Source organism: Erythrolamprus reginae, chromosome 1 (assembly GCF_031021105.1).
Source record: "Erythrolamprus reginae isolate rEryReg1 chromosome 1, rEryReg1.hap1, whole genome shotgun sequence".
In the NCBI taxonomy this organism is placed as follows: domain Eukaryota; kingdom Metazoa; phylum Chordata; class Lepidosauria; order Squamata; family Dipsadidae; genus Erythrolamprus; species Erythrolamprus reginae.
In genome coordinates this window covers 322,236,118-322,253,592 of record NC_091950.1, presented here as the reverse complement: position 1 = coordinate 322,253,592, position 17,475 = coordinate 322,236,118, and the positions used below count along the sequence as shown (strand labels likewise).

General features: G+C 42.2%; 1 protein-coding gene across 4 annotated transcripts in view; it reads right to left on the bottom strand.

The window, feature by feature from the left end:
- ESR1 (estrogen receptor 1) overlaps positions 1-17,475 on the bottom strand; it is a 258,921-nt gene that overhangs the window by 201,583 nt on the left and 39,863 nt on the right. The window contains exon 1 of one of the 4 annotated variants that reach the window (XM_070733731.1): positions 7,800-7,836. The exons of the other annotated variants lie outside the window; for them this stretch is intronic. The gene's annotated coding sequence lies outside the window, so the exon portion shown is untranslated. Of the gene's footprint in view, positions 1-7,799; positions 7,837-17,475 lie in introns of those variants that run through there. 4 annotated transcript variants of the gene reach the window in all.

The window sequence follows — 17,475 nt, the reverse complement described above, 5'->3', positions numbered from 1 at the left end:
GCACCTGAACGGGGATCCTCTGTCCATGGCCGGAGACTTCCACCACTTGAAGGATCTGCGAACACTCAGTGGGATGACAATGCGTCGATTTGAGTTGCTGTGCCCCGATCTCTGAAAAGGCAACAGAAGCCACTGGAGTTCCCTAGCATGAAGGCGAGCCCAGGGAATGATGCCTATGCATGACACCATCTTCCCCAAAAGAGAAGATAGAGTAACTATGGATACTGAAGGATTAGATAAAATGTTAGAAATTAACTCCACTATACTGAGTTTTCTCTCGGGAGAGAGAAAAACCTGGGAAGATTTTGAATCAATAATGGCTCCCAGGTGAGGAATGGAAGTGGAAGGTTGGAGGTGACTTTTTTCAAAGTTGATGGAAAACCCATGGTCCTGAAGGACTGACATGGTGACAGAAAGGTCTGATTTCACTCTCTCTAGGGAGTTCCCATGAATTAAAATATCATCAAGATAACATAAAATGTGGATGGGAGACGCCCGGATATAGGCCGCCAGGGACCCCAAGAGCTTTGTGAAGACCCGAGGGGCCGAGGAAAGGCCAAATGGCATCGCCCTATACTGGAAATGCCTGCCTTGAAAGGAAAAACGTAAAAATTTTCTGTGGCATTTGGCTATAGGAATGTGAAGGTAGGCCTCAGTGAGGTCTAAGGAGACCATGAAATCTCCCGAGTGAATGGCGGCCAAAATAGAAGACAAGGAGTGCATTTTAAACTTCCTATATTTGATGAATAGGTTTAGTTTCTTTAAATCCAAAATGGCTCTCCAACCTCCGGAGGACTTTGGAACCATAAATAGGATGGAGTAAAAACCTAGGCCCTTCTGACCGGAAGGGACCGGCTGAATGGCTCTAATGGACAATAGATGAGAAATGGCCTCCTCCATACGGTTACAATCTGAGGATGACCTGGGCGAAGGGCAGGAAATAAAACGTTTAGGGGGAGGAGAAATAAATTCTAAAAGAAGGCCTGATTGAACAGTGTCAATGACCCAAGGGTCCTTGGAGGTGAGACGCCAATTTGCAGCGAAATGAACTAGGCGACCCCCTATGGGAATGGAGGAAAGGTTACCATCTAGGTTTTTTTGAAGCCCTGTTAGAGGCAGCTCCCCTTTGGAAACGAAAACCCCTACCCCTGGAGTTCCTACCTTGGGAACGAAAGCGGGGGGAATACTGACCTGGAGATCTCTGATAGGAAGCCGCTTGATCTTGCTGGCGCCCTGGGCGACGAAAGGACTGCGTTTTAGTAACCTTTTTTGTGGTTGGGCCCAAAACCTTCTTCTTGTCTGTGGTCTCCGTGAGGAGAGGATCCAGAAGATCACCGAAGAGAAGGTCGCGCTTTAAGGGGCCCTGGGATAACTGCCACTTTTGGCGAACTCCCGCTTGCCAAGGGCGAATCCATAGGAGTCTTCTTGCCGTTGTAGAGGCTGCAATAGACTTAGCAGAAAATCTAGTAGATTGTAAGGTGGCATCAGCCACGTACTGGGCAGCTGCAAAGACCTTGTTGAAGTCTTGTTGACCTCTCAAGTCATCTGGAGGAATGTGCTGTTGAAGTTGGCGAAGCCACAGCAGCATGGCTCTGGAGAAGAAGGAGGCTGCTGCAGAACTTTTAATGGCCCAGGAATCAGCGGAGAAACCTCTTTTGAGCATTAGCTCGATGCGCTTGTCCTCTGGACGGAGGACTTCCTCCGCCTCGCCTGGCACAGCCGCTGCCGAGTGAAGAATTTTGACAGGTTCATCTGGTTTGGGAAAAGATAGAAGCTCTTCATAGGAAGAGGAGAGTTTATACAACTTTCTGTCCTTGGTAGAGGGATTAAGGCCAGAGGCTGGAAAATCCCACTGTTTAAGTAAGGCATCTTTAAATAATTTAGGCATAGGGATTACCTCGTTATCCTCCTGTTCCTCTGTGAAGTAAGGTAAATTCTCCTCCGGGGGATCAGTGGAAGTGGAGGCTTGTTTCTCCTGGGCCGCTAATCCCGTAGAAATTCTAGCTTTGAGGAGGAGAGATTTGAATAGTTGAGAAGGGAAAATAGTAATAGGAGGAGGGACCTTTATTTGGGATTCCTCGTCCTCAGATAAGCCCTGGAAAGGGTCTTCATCCTCCTCTACATCCTCATATTCATCTTGGGAGGACTCTGAGTCATCCTGAATAGGAGCTCTGACCGCTGGGGAAGAACCCAAGGGGCGGGAGGAACGAGAAGGAGGAAGAGGTAAAGGAAGCTCATTGATGGAGGAGAGTTTGGCATCAATGGCTTTGGACAACACAGCAAAAATAGATTGGAACTCAGGAGGTAAACTGGAAATATCAGCAGAAATGGCAGAAGAATCCCTAAAGGCCTGGGAGGATCCTGGCTGGGGGGAATCTTCCATAATATCTGGTTCCTCTGGACCTATGCCCCATAGGTTAGGTTGGGGTCTGTCTAGGTTTGGCTCATCCAGAGATAACACAGGGACCCCAGAAGGAGGCAGGCTAGAGGCCTCTGGTGGGTCTTGACTACTGATTACTTGGGCCTGCACTTTCAAACGTTTTGCTGATTTATCATGAATCTTTTGTAGGGCTAGGTCCCTTCTCTTCTCGGCCCTGGTGACCTTGGTCGAGGGGCGGGCCCCTGGAGAAGAGGAGGAAGAGGCCTGGGGGATACTAGTAATCTCATCGCCTGTAGGCCTGGCCTCTCTGGGACCTTTAGTTGTGCCTCTCTTGGGAAAGGTAGCCATAGTCTGACAATTAACAGAAGACAAGGCTGAGCCAATAATTAAATTATAAGGAGAAGATTTCAAGGACTTCCCAAGAGGAATGGATCCTGCTTCGAGGCCTCGAAGCTGCTGAAACGTGAGGACAATCTGGGCAAACCCAGAGTTCGTGCCCCCAAATCCAGCGGGGCCAGCCTCCCTAAACTTTGCAATTAAGTAAAACCAAGGCACTCTGGTTGGAGGCTAGGCCGGTGGAGAATTTAGCCTGGGACCCCCAAGGCCCGCTCCCGGATCCACGCGGTGGACTGAGGCCTACGCGGCTGGCAGAAGGCCAACACGAGAGGCCTAGATAATTTAAGAAAGGGCGCGAAGGCCTTCGCGCCAAAAAATCGCTTCGTAGAATTTCTTAAGGGGAAAAGCGATCGACTAAGTCCAGGAGACTAAAGGCGTCCCACTCCGCAGGAGGTATTTTATAAGCCCTTAAATATATTTTTATACGATAATTAAGCAATAATCCAATAATAAATACTTGCACCAGGACCTCCAGGCCAAGGGATTAGAAGAATCCACAAGCGGCCGCAGGAATCGTAACCGGCAAAACCGCCGGGGGAAAACGAAACCGCAACTTCTCCCAAGTAAAAAAGCCTAGCCGCTTTTTATTTTTTTTCCTTTTAAGACGGCTGGCGCAAATAGTGCAAGTAATACAATAAAGACAATAAATCTTACTACTTTTTTGAAGGAAAGATCGAAGGGAAGGTGTTAGAATGTTGAACGAGCTATCACATACAACCGCAGGATATGCGAACTGAGCGAATTCTGGGGAAGGGGCGGATCCGGCAAGCTTTTTTAATACTAGGCTCAGTTCCACCGGATTGGACATGAGCAACCCATGTGACTGCTGGACCCGCTCCTTCAGTACGGAGAAGACCTCCAAGGTCCCTTCCAATTCTGATGTTATTATTATGGTTATTATTAAGAATGTGTTATGCATGCTGCACTAAATATTTGAAAGACACTATACAAACAGCACCCCAGCACAGAAGATATACGAAACAAATAGACCATGACACTAACCACTAATCGACAGAATTAAAACTTACTTCAAATAAGACCTAACAAAACTAACAAATACCATATTAATAGCCAGTAGATCACACGACAACATATATTATTCTAAATAATGTATCTTACTGCACAATAACTATGTATTTGCAAATTAAGAATTCACTAATTGCATAAATACACTTAGAAACAGTTTGCTTAAATTTGTGAGCCAACAGAAATAGTTGACCAATAGTATTTCTTTCTTTTTCTTTCCTCTTCTTTTATCTTTCCCTTTTTCTTTTTTCTTTCTTTTCTCTCTTTTTTCTTTATCATGCATAAATTTAGTGTAGGCTTAAGTGATAAGATAACTAGGTAATTAAATAAGAACAAATTATAGCAAATATACTTAATTGATCTAGAATGTATATAAAAAAAAGAACGGTAAACTGCTGAAATGTAAGCCTAAAAATTTTAACCAATGTTAGAGCATGTTTGTTAATTTTGTTTATTTTAATTGTTTAAATAAAGTCTATTTTTAACTCCCCCCCAAAAAAGACACTATATAAGCTCTGTGTGTGTGTGTGTGTGTGTGTGTGTGTCTGAGTGTTTCAAACTCTTGTTGTCACAGCATTGTCACATGATATATCATGACTTTTTTCACTAAACCGGGTATGGGCTTGGCCAGCACAAGCCCATGTTTGACAGCTTTGATATAAGTCTATAGTAGCACAGTGGTTAGCTTAAAGCAGTGTTTCCCAACCTTGGCAACTTGAAGATATTTGGACTACAACTCCCAGAATTCCCAAGCCAGCAAATGCTGGCTGGGGAATTCTGGGAGTTGAAGTCTAGATACTGTATCTTCAAGTTGCCAAGGTTGGGAAACACTGGCTTACAGTATTGCAGGCTGATTCCACCCACTTCCAGGATATTGACTGGCTCAAGGTTGACTCAGCCTTCCATCCTTCTGAGGTTAGTAAAATGAGGACTCAGATTGTTGGGGGCAATATGCTGACTCTATAAACTGCTACTTGCATACTAACAATGGCTAATTGCCATTGTTAATAAATATGTAAATAAGATTAACCATACAAATGTTGCAAAAATTTTCTGAATGTTTTAACATTGTTTAAAATGTGGTTTCCATTTGAAGAGTTCCATGGCTCTCATCTGGAAGAGGCAGATGCTTTGATGTTTAGCCATACTAGACTTTTTATTAGAACTTCAATTCATTGATTGAAAGGGGAGATAAAATTGATTTGTTTCTGAAACCAGATCACATAACCATATTCATCAAATCATAAAGTGAATTGTCTCCTGCACTGTAAGACTTCAGGAAATACATGCAAACAGCTGTCTGCGAGATTTTGTTTTCAATGCAAAGATCCATCTTTCCAAGGGATCACAAGAAGTAACTAAAATTAGAGTGATACCTTGTTTTATGAACTTAATTGGTTCCAGGACGAGATTCATAAGGTGAAAAGTTCATAAGACTAAACAATGTTTCCCATAGGAATCAATGGAAAAGCGATTAATGCGGACAAGCCCAAAACTCACCCCTTTTGCCAGCCCAAGTGCCCATTTTTGCACTGCTGGGATTCCCCTGAGGCTCCCCTCCATGGGAAACCCCACCTCTGGACTTCCATGTTTTTGCGATGCTGCTATTTCTCTGAGGCTCCCCTCGCTGGGAAACCCCACTTCTGGACTTCCGTTGCCAGTGAAGCGCCCATTTTTGCCCTGCTGGGATCCCCCTACAGCATCGCAAAAACATGGAAGTCTGGAGGTGGGGTTTCCCATGGAGGGGAGCCTCAGGGGAATCCCAGCAGCACAAAAACGGGTGCTTCACTGGCAACTGAAGTCCAGAGGTGGGGTTTCCCAGTGAGGGGAGCCTTCGGCGGGCAATGGCAGTCCGGAGGCAGGGCATCCCAGCGGTGGTGGCTTAGGTTCGTAAGGTGAAAATAGTTTGGAAGAAGAGGCAAAAAAATCTTAAACCCCAGGTTTGTATCTCAAAAAGGTCATATGACGAGGGGTTCATAAGACAAGGTATCACTGTACTAGAAAGTACTAGAAACATACTCAGTGGTGAATTGCTTCTAAATGGGAAGTAACTCTTTTGTTGTAATTCTATGTTACTCTCATTCCTTTTATGATAAGCAATGTTAAAGAGAAGTTAAGATCTGGAAAGAATTTCTTTCAGTTTGGGAAGCTTCCAAATAGTTTGATAAGGTGGTTGAAACCCCAGAAATACTTTGATGCTAAAAGGAGGAAGGGAGGGAGGGAGGGAGGAAGAAAGGAAGGAAGGAAGGAAGGAAGGAAGGAGAAAGGAGAGGATTAAGAAAGGAAACATTAGGTATAATTTCAACTATAAATAGTATAAATTTGCACATTTGACTTTTTTATCAGATTACATCCTTAGGTTGTTCACTTTGGATGAAACAATGGTTGATTTTCCCAGTTTGATACAAATAAGGTTTACTATTTTTAACAATTATGGAAACAGTCTTGTGTCTTTTATTATTTTCTAGCAGAATTCAGATTAAAGCAAGGTTTTCCACTGCTGTGGTTATAGAGAGACAGAGATACTCATAAATACATAGCCATACAAACATAAAGATATATGTCTTTGTAGCAGAACTGTAGCAGAGTTCAATAATTCTTTGCTTTAAGAAGCAATGGCCTCATACAATGAATAATGCTTGTTAAAAATTGAATCTGTGTTTCTCCAATTGGATACAGCCAACACATTTTGCAGGGGTCGTTCAAGGTTCCTTGTCCTGCAGTCCTTGAGCAGTCAACATCTTATATATCATGTCCAAGACTTTTAATTTAAAAGCCTAGAATTTATCTTTTCTCTTCAGACTCTGATTACTTAGCAAAATAACTGGGGGTCAATGGCCGAAGTAATTATAATGCTACAGTTTGTACTTTGAAATTGAAAGCACTGACTTGTCCATTTGTTTTGTCTAGTTTTGGGGGCCCTCAGCCCAGGAGTACATAAACCTCCTGCCACAATTTATTTTGGTTTTGGCCCTCCAGAGTTTCTGTGCTAATATTCATGTTTCCCACATTATGGAGGAGAAAATTTCCAGCCGGATACGTCCTATTTGGCTGTGGTTCTAGGGAATTAATAGTTTCAAGACTCACTGTTAGAACCTTATTTTAGTATTTCCTGATTCCATACCCTTGGGTTAGGACAAACGTTCACTATGCTATTATTTTTATAGGAATTCTTGAGCATTCACCTATTTAATAAGCAATAAAAACATTATTTTTTTTTAAAAGGCATACATAAACATAGCCTTTATAAACTACAGAAAGAATTATATGACAAGTATTGTGTATTTTTGATAATAGTAGTGAAAAGAAGATTTCTTTTTAAAAACTTGCTTATACTGCTAGGGCAAAAAATGGTTTCACAAGGAATACATTGCCAACCAAAAAGATGCCATAGGAAATTAATTCCAACAAGTAGCAACTCCAATTTGAGATGTCAGAACATTGCATTTTCCCTTCTGTACAGATGAGGCTCCATACAGAAGTTATCCCACTGACATACAGAAAAAATACCAAACAATAATTGTCATTAGGACCATAAAGACTGAAATACAAAATGCCTGCCTGCCTCCCTTTCCATTTAAGAAAGATAATTTTGTATCCAAGTCAGAAGTAGCTAATTCCAACAGAATGGTTACTTGGGAGGATAAGATCATGGCTTGGCATACCCCAAAGACAAACATACTGTAGAGAACTTCCTGAGATTTATGATGTTTCCAGAACAGCCAAATTAATGTAATAAATACTTACTTGAGAAACATGCACTAAACCTCCAAATGAGCCAAAACTATTTGTTTCAACCACTCCCACCACAATTTTTCTTATTAAATAAAGAATTGCATCCAACCATCTGAACTTTGCAAAAAGTAAAATCCAATTGGCCTATTTTGTATTAATTCCTGGTTTTGCTTGTCTCTAAATGAAACAAAATGAGAAGCATTTCATTTCTCTTCTCAGGAATCTTTCTGGGTTCAATTTTCATCCCATAGTTGTAACTTACAGAACTGAAAAATGAGGTTGATAAGGCACGGGGTGAATATTCAGACCAGTGTTTCTCAAGCTCTGCTGGCTGGGAGTTGAAGTCCACACATCTTCCAGCGGCCAAGGTTGAGAAACACTGACTCAGACAATTGTTAGAAAGCACATTAATTGTTTTCGCGATCTTTTTGCGACATTGTTAAAAAGAACAAAAAATGCAGATGGGGGAGGGGGGCTTTCAAAATATTCTTTTTCAGGAGAACCTGCCTGACACTGGAAGATAAATCAAATAAAATGTGTGTAAATGCTTATGTATTTAGCCATCTCCTTTCCTGTTTTTTTTCATTCCCTCTTAGTCATAGAAAATCAGATTTTAAATAAAAAGAAACTAGCTAGAGAAACTGCTCTGTCGGGCTCTCTGGTAGAATCCTCCCAAAAATTCACAGGTACAAATTTCAGACACACACACGTTTGAAAATTCAAAGCAATGTTCTTTATAATGAAAATTCACTTAAACCAAGCCCTCTTTTGGTATAGCAAAGAGCACTCGTCTCCAAACAAACTAGTAATTTGTACAAGTCCCTTATCAGTTCTGTGATACTTAGCTTGCAGCTGTGAGGCAATTCACAGTCCTTCTTCTTTCACAAAGTGAAACACACTTTGCTCTGGTTTAGTTTCAAAGCGGGGGAAAATCAGCACACAAAAAGTCAAAGTCAGTAAAGCAGTCACGAAACACAACGATCAGATAATCCTCCACAATGGCCAAACCCACAGGCTGCTATTTATAGCAGCCTCACTAATTACCACAGCCCCACCCAACCACAGGTGGCCTCATTTTCTTTGATAATAATCTCTCAGTTGTTGTTGCCTATGCATCGCTCTGCACATGCGTGGCTGTATCATTAACTCTTGTTCTGAATCCAAGGAGGAGAGAGATAATTGATCTCCTTCTGAGCTGTCTGCCACACTCTCCTCCTTCCTGTCACTAATGTCTTCTTGGTCAGAGGAGCCTTCATCAGCAGATTCCACTGGGGGGGGGGGCAAAACAGGCCTTCAGCATGTGGATGTCTCCCCCACATCCACAGTCCTTGGGGCCAGAGCTAACCACAACAGAAACCAAATTAACTGAATAGGCAGGACCACTCTCAGTAAATGTCCAATTTAATGTAAAACAAAAATAAACATGTGCCATTCAAAATAATGAACCAAGTTAAAGTCACCCATGTTATACAGCCAGATGGGGTTTGACTAACACTCGGTTAATGAGGTCTTCACACAGAGAGAAATAAAGGCTTTCTCTATTACCTCTAAACAGGTCATGTGTAAAACAAACTAAGGTAACTAATTAGTACACAAGTTAGAATATTTTGAGATAGGAAAGTGATCAGTCAGCATTCTAAAATGCATTAGAGGACAAAGTGAGTCATTAAGCACCAAAAACGTAAATTCTGAGTGTGTAAGCCACAAAATAATAGAATAGAATAGAATTTTTTATTGGCCAACTGTGATTGGGCACACAAGAAATTTGCATATGCTTTCAGTGTACATAAAGGAAAAGATACATTTGTCAAGAATCATGAGGTACAACACTTAATGATTGTCATGGGATACAAATAAGCAATCAGGAAACAATATTAACATAAATCGTAAGGATACAAGCAGCAGTCGTACATTCATAAGTGGGAGGAGATGGGTGATAGGAATGATGAGAAAAACTAGTAGTAATAGTAATGCAGCCTTAGTGAATGGTTTGACAGTGACGAGGGAATTATTTGTTTAGCAGAGTGATGTAGTTCAGGGAGAAAAAGCTGTTCTTGTGTCTAGTTGTTTTGATGTGCAGTGCTCTATAGCGTAGTTTTGAGGGTAGGAGTTGAAACAATTTATGTCCAGGATGCGAGGGGTCAGTATTTATTTTCACTGCCCTCTTTTTGACTCAAGTTAAAGCAATACAAAATGGATACATTTTGCTATGCATGCTTACATGCAGGGGTGGGCAGCAGGCAGGACATCGTGGAACGCAGTTCCACCGGCGGAAATGGAGATGCTTGCACAGCTCCAGCTGATCGGTGGCTGTCACTTTTTAGACTACTGGTCTCGGCTCGGCTCTCCTTTTTTATTTATTTTTATTATTTATTTTATTTATTTATTTTGTCCAATACACAATGAGGGTTTTAGTGGGTAGATATCTATATTCACATAGTAAAATACATGATGAAGGTTATAGAGGAGATATTCATAGTAAAATATATCTAAGAAATAATAGAAAAGAAGATATAGTAATAGAACATATCAATGAAAGAATAGAAGAAGAGATATAGGAATAGAAGAAAGGTATAGGAGATACAGTATAGGAGAGCAATAGGACAGGGGACGGAAGGCACGCTAGTGCACTTGTACTCGCCCCTGCTGCTGCTGCTGGTATGTCTGCGCTCCTTGCTTTTTTCCTCTTTCCTCCTTCCTGACCTTGGACGAGCTTCCCTCTCTCCTGCCCAGTTCCCCTACAGCCCCACACAGCCACCTCCCACCTGAGGTACAAGCAGAAGGCGTGGGTGGAAACGGCGCTGGCAGCATTTATGCTTCTGGCAGCAACCGTTTGCCTAGCTACCCAGCCTGAAGGAAGGAGACCATGGGAAACGCGAACCAAACTGTCACCCCAGCGAGCAACACTGGTAAGGTTGTAAGTCGAGGACTTAACAGTTCACTTGAACGATGATGATCATTCAAACCATTCCCACCTAGTCACATGGCTGGCAAGCCACTCCTACCCAGTCATAAGCCACACCCACAAAATAAGCCACACCCACAGTGTGGCAGTAAAAAATTTGGCTGCCCGTTACTGCTTACATGTAGTCATGGTTTAGCAACTGTAATTGCACCAACTCAGTCATTAATCAGTCAGTAATTGAAACTTCAATTGTGTTTATGACTTACTTCAACATTCCATTGCTTTATAGACCTCATAGGTCGCAAATACAAGGATTGATCATAAAGTTACTTGTGCATCATCAAATGGTAATTGCTAAATGAAGACTACCTGTATAAGTGCTGTAACAATTCTAGAGCTGATATTGGCTCCTGCAGTGTAGATTCACAATAATTGCTGGATAAACTTTTCTTGACCTCCTCTACTCTTTGGGTGCAGAATCATTATTCTACAACACTTATATGATGAGGGGAGTCATAGTCTACTTAAATAGCAGACAAACAAGGGTATATACATTTATAATCATTTAGTAACTCAATGTCTCAGTCATGGTTAATATTATGAATCTCTCCGCTGGGTACTTGGAATTAATTCTGAATTTGGTATTCTAATTCTTCCTTCCAGCAACTGATTCCTATTATGTACTAATTATTACTGAAGTCAGTCTAAATCTGTGGAAATGCCAAGTCATTGTCTAAACTTCTACTGATTGAATCTACAGTGGACCCTGGATTTATTTCACAAATCCAGGGTCCACTCCATATTATTCTCAACTGGCCTGAAAGTTTCCTTCTAAAATTAGATTCAAAATCCATCTTTCTGACTACTGGACTGCTGGATCAAAAATAATCACTCACAGTACATAATAAATGTTTTGATCAAAGACTAAATCAGTGGAAAGGGATAGAACAGTATTCAGTGTTCTCCCACAATCAAAAAGAATCTTAGTGCCCAGAGGGGAAAAACATATAGATAATAACATCCAGAAAAACAACAGTGTCTTAAGAGACTTCCCAACATCTTGAAGGGCAGTAGCTCATCCCATTGAGATTGGACCCATGACAGCAGCGAGGCATACCCTAGCCTAGCCAAGACCCCATTGGCTAGGCTAGGGTATTCCAATTGGCGGGTCCAGAAGAAGGGTTTCTCTGCCATTGCTCCTGTCCTTTGGAACATCCAACTATCCTGACCTTCAGCCAGAGCCTAAAGTCCTGGTTCTGCCAGTTGGCTTGGGGCTCCAAAGGAGAGGCTTCATGTTGTGGGTAGTTGATAGATTAATATCAGATTCCACTTCATCACTTGCTCATCCTACTCCCACACACACACACAAGAGGCAATGCTGTTCCAAAGGGAAGGGACCACAACAAAGAAGGCACACTTCTTCAGTCCCACAAGATGACAACATTTAATTGAAGGAACCCAAAACACACCTATTCTTCCCTGATTGTACTAGGCAGGCAAAAACCAGATGGGACATTCCCACAGGTAATCAGACCCTGTGCCATGAAGAGCTTTATAAGCAACAAGCCAGGCCTTGCACTGCATCCAAAAACAAAGAGATAATAAATGCATCTTGAAAAGCAACAATGACAAATGGGCACATTGAAAAACACCAATACTGCTGCATTTTAAACAAGCTGTGTTTAAACCATTCATGACTATGTGGGCAACTGTTGATTTGTTTCCATTAATCATTTGTGCCAAGCAAATCCTCATTCGTTTTCCAACTTTTTAAAGATTTTCTCTTTTTAAAAAAGTTATAAAGCAAAGGATGGTCACATATGTACATAAATGAGTAAATAATGCACTTATCAGACTAGAACAAGATGATCTGCTTCTTGCAGCTTTAAAAACACACTGAAACCAAACAAAAGTTGATTTTCCTACTGAGTACTAAAACTAAGATTGCCAGGGGTATTGTATGTTTGTTTGTTTGTTTGTTTGTTTGTTTATGTACATATGTACGTATTAGTAGTATACAAAGATATAACAATGTTTATATACATGATACTAGTAAGAGAGAAACATTAGGACAGGGGATGGTAGGCATACTGGTGCACTTATGCACGCCCCTTACTGACCTCTTAGGAATCGGGAGAGATTAACAGTGGATAGGTTAAGGGTAAAGTGGATAGGTTAAAGGTAAGGTTTTTGGGGTTAGGTGATGATACTACAGAGTCAGGTAGTGAGTTCCATGCATCAACCACTCACTTACTAAAGTTGTATTTCCTGCAGTTGAATTTGGAGCAGTTGACGTTAAGTTTATATCTGCTGTATGCTCGTGTGTTGTTGTAGTTGAAGCTGAAGTAGCTATTGACAGGAAGAACGTTGTAGTAGATGATTTTATGGGCTATGCTTAGGTCATGTTTAAGGCAACATAGTTCTAAGCTTTCTAAACCTAGGATTGTAAGTTCTCTCACCATTCTTATTTTTCTAATTTAGAGGAGTGACTATTAGTTTCTGCAGGTGAGAAATGCTTAAACAAAAGTATTCTTTTATATTTTATCTACAATGTATTGTCCAGGATAAATAAATATAGATTATTTTTATTTCCAAACCTAGTGAGACTCTGGGAAGGGGAAATAGAAGAAGGCCTCTAGAAATACAAACAAATATTAAAACTACTATAGGATGGTATCTGAAGCACCTTGTGGGATTTGTTTTCTCACACTCTAGGAAGAGGAAAGTACAGTAGCAGTTGCGTAAAGAAAGTGTTTAAATATATTTATCTTTTTACACAAACCAGGAAATTAATCTACTAGGCCAAAATTATCAAAATATTTTTAATGTATAGCACACCTACATTTACAACTGCTAGAGGAAGGATATAAAACTAACAGTGCAGACCCAGATACATTCTTCTGTCCAGATTTTTACCTTAAATCTAATTTCATGAAATATCTGCTGAGGACCTGAATATCTTTTTATCATGATCTTTGGGGTTGTGGGCACTTCTGGAATCTTGAGGATAATAATAATAATAATAATAATAATAATAATAATAATAATAATAATAATAGTTATTATTGTTATTGTTATTATTGTTATTATTATTTAGATTTGTATGTTGAAGGGTAGTGAACTGTTAGTGCAGAGCAGTGTGTGTGTGTATGTGCTAGTGCACATATATTCTTGCACTTATGTCTTCATGCGATTTTGTTGCTCCTTTCATCTCATCCCCTATAACTTCCTGTTGTCTTCACTCTCAGCTAGACTTTCTGACTGTTTTCTTTCTTTCTTTCTTTTTTTGCCATAATTTTTACTGAACTTTTTAATATTTACATTTTAATATTTTCAGGTAGATTGGCATCCATATATTTACATTCATATTATATATTGATACATTGCGTACACAATCATTCTTTATATTCTTTTCTTTTTCCATCCATCCCTTACTGTTGTTTCACATTTCTTTTTTGTATCCATTTGTACCATTTAGCCCAAGTGGTGTAATAGTCTGAGTCCTTTTGGTCATTTAGTTCCATCGTTAATTTGTCCATTTCTGCGCAATCATATACAGTGATCCCCCGGTTATTGCGTCCCCGACCATTGCGAACAGGGTCATTTGCGATTTTTGAACCCGGAAGTCAGAACACCATCTGGGCATGCGTGCCTTTTTTTTCTATGGGCACGCATGCGTAGATGGGCCGGGCAATCAGCTGCTGGGCGGCTTCCCTGAGGAGTTTCCCCACCGCCCACGCAAACTCCTCGCTGCTGCAGCTTCGCTCGGGCCGCTTCCCAGCTGAGTACTCAGCTGGGAAGCGGCCCGAGCGAACGGCTTGTCCGCAGCCTGCCTGCCTGCGCGCCCACGGCTCGCGCGCCCTTCTCCCACCCACGCCGTTCGCTCCGGCCGCTTCCCAACTGAGCTCTCAAGCCAAGCGCAGAAGTTCGCTTTTGGCGCTTGGCTTGAGGGCTCAGTTGGGAAGGCGCGCAGGTGTTTTAAAACGTCCCCGCCGACATGGGGGGCTCGCTAGCACCCCCCCAAACCCGGGTTGGAGGTTCGGGAGGGTGCTAGCGAGCCCCCCCATGTCAGCGGGGACGTTTTAAAACACCCGCGCGCCTTCCCAACTGAGCTCTCAAGCCAAGCGCAGAAGTTCGCTTTTGGCGCTTGGCTTGAGAGCTCAGTTGGGAAGGCGCGCGGGTGTTTTAAAACGTCCCCACCGACATGGGGGGCTCGCTAGCATCCCCCCAAACCCGGGTTGGGGGTTCGGGGGGGTGCTAGCGAGCCCCCCATGTCAGCGGGGACGTTTTAAAACACCCGCGCGCCTTCCCAACTGAGCTCTCAAGCCAAGCGCAGAAGTTCGCTTTTGGCGCTTGGCTTGAGAGCTCAGTTGGGAAGGCGCGCGGGTGTTTTAAAACGTCCCCACCGACATGGGGGGCTCGCTAGCATCCCCCCAAACCCGGGTTCGGGGTTCGGGGGGGTGCTAGCGAGCCCCCCATGTCGGCGGGGACGTTTTAAAACACCCGCACCGCCCCCAATCTTCGGCTCCTCGCTAGCGCTGCGGAAGTAAAAACACCATCTGCACATGCGCAGATGGTGTTTTTACTTCCGCAGCGCTACTTCGTGAAAACCCGCTCGTTGCGGGGGGTCCTGGAACGGAACCCTCGCAACGAGCGGGGGATCACTGTATAACAGTCAGACTTTCTGACTGTTTCCATCCTCCCACTTCCCACAGGTCTTTCTCACTTTCTCTGGCACATTGGGAGTTTTTTTCTCAATGTGTCAATACAGCATCATATGACATCCTTCTTATTACTCATTTATGTAATATTTAATGTTATTAAAGAAGGTCCTCACAATCGTATTCAAGAATGAGAATGTCTTCACAAATCCATTGTTGTCACTCAACTTAGCATTATTTAAATAATGTCTTCTTCTGAAGTGTGTTATAAGTAGACAAGGATTAAGATGTTGCTACAGAAACCAGACTGGATGAAATCAATGCTCATGGTCAGATGTTGAACTTTCATGACCAGAGTCTGCTACCCATGCTATGATCAAGTATAGAGTTGAACATCTCTGCAAGCTGTGTTTATATCTCTGTCTCCTTTTACAAATTAGGACTCAGAATTGTTATCAATCCTTTTACAACATCAAAGATTTACTAACCTAATGCACGTCCAAGGGTTCTTTTGAAAGGTCCCTCCATTTGGAACATGAAAACAGAGCAAGCCCTAACACACTATTTCTGGGTACCCTGATGTTCCAGAACAACTGCTCCTTCTTCTTTTTCCCCCTGAGCTTTACTATTTAGGTCAGTGTGCTTTGATTACTGAAAAGCATTGGCTATAGGGAAGGTCTTTGGATGGCCTGTATCTGCTGTTGGATACATTTGACATTTAGAAATATGTTTTTACTTTTTATAAACACTTGCAGTGTGGTTTATCCTCCTTTGCTGCCTTATGGTAGGGAGATGTGGCTAGGAGGCATTAATGAAGAACAATTGAAGAATACACCAAAAGTATATACTCCCAGCAGGATCAGTTGCCCTAGTTGATCTGCTAAAAGAAGCAAGCACCTGTATCATGCAGCCGATATAGGAAGATGCTAGAGGCAAATGATTGCTTTATTGACAAGGGCAAAGGCATCATTTTGTACTGCATAGAGGATGGCAATGATAAACCGCTCCTGTACTTTACCAAGAAAGCCACGCAGACAGAAAAAGACAAAATAATTGATGGTATAGGGCAAATTGAAAGGGACTGGAGTTCAGTCAGAGGATCACATTCTTTACTACTCCAGCGAGAAGAACAAAGTAGGAAGAGTGTTAGTTTCATAGTCCGGAAAAATATATCAAGAATCACAATGGCTACAATGCCATTAATGATTGAATAGTATCAATTAGATTTGCAGACAATGTATCAATTATATGTACAGACAATTAGTCAGGGGCTGATTAGAGAAAAGATCAAATATTCATGTGCAATGTACAAATTAGGCTAAAGTAGTAGAAGAAAACCAGTCCAAGTCTGTCTGGTTCCTTGTAAAAACAACCTCTTATGGTCTGGAACCTCTATCAGTGAAATGACTGAAGCACACCTGGTGATACCTGAACACTTGTGGCTAGGGGGCTGCGGCCCTCCCTCCATTAGGGAAGTAGAAACCTCTGGAGGGACCTGGCATGGAACCATGCCCAAGGTTCCATGCCTATGGCAATACAATATATCATTTTGCCCTGGAGCTGAGATAGCACTGATATCAGAACTACTCTGTCCACCCAAATCTGGCCTCTCAAGACCTTGATGCTGTCTTGGCACTCCTGGGATAGAAAGACCAGTCCGGTTAAGTTGTCTATGAGTGCCCCCAAATGCAAAAACTGTAATAGATGCAAATACACGGTTCCAATGAAAGTCTCTTTATTTTCTACAGGCATTAACAAGCGGCTGTAACACTTTCTCTCAGCCGCACTTTCACTAACAGAAAACGCGTAAGACCGGGAGCCGCGCTATTTATATGAACTCGCCCAGCAACAGCGGCGGCTGACAGCTCCTTATTCTTGGCGCCAGAATACAACAGCCAATCAGCAACGGGTAAACATTTACAGTACTTCTACTTAGTTCTGCTTAACAACAAGTGTCATATTCTACCCAGGAACAATTCCTAATATTATTATCTGATACATAACACCCCTCCCCTTCTGGTTACTTTATTGTATAATGATTTATTCAGACAAATAGGTAATGTAATCATTTAACCGCGCAGGTCTTCTGGATGTTCTGTCGGACCGACGAGGCTCCTGGAAGACTTGTGAATCAATGGAAGAGGACGGCTCTTCCTGTCCAGAGGAATACGAATCTCCACAGCTGGCATGCTGCACAGAAGGGGCTGCACTGGAGAGGGCAGTATGTCCAGGTAAGTCCCAGTCTATTTGTTCGATTTCTGCCCGATTCCTGCTCAGCCTGTTATAACTCCCTGCAGGGAGTGAATGATTAGAGATCCCATTATTATCGTCCCCCTGTTGTGGAGTCCCTGGTGTCTCTTGCCTGCCCCTAA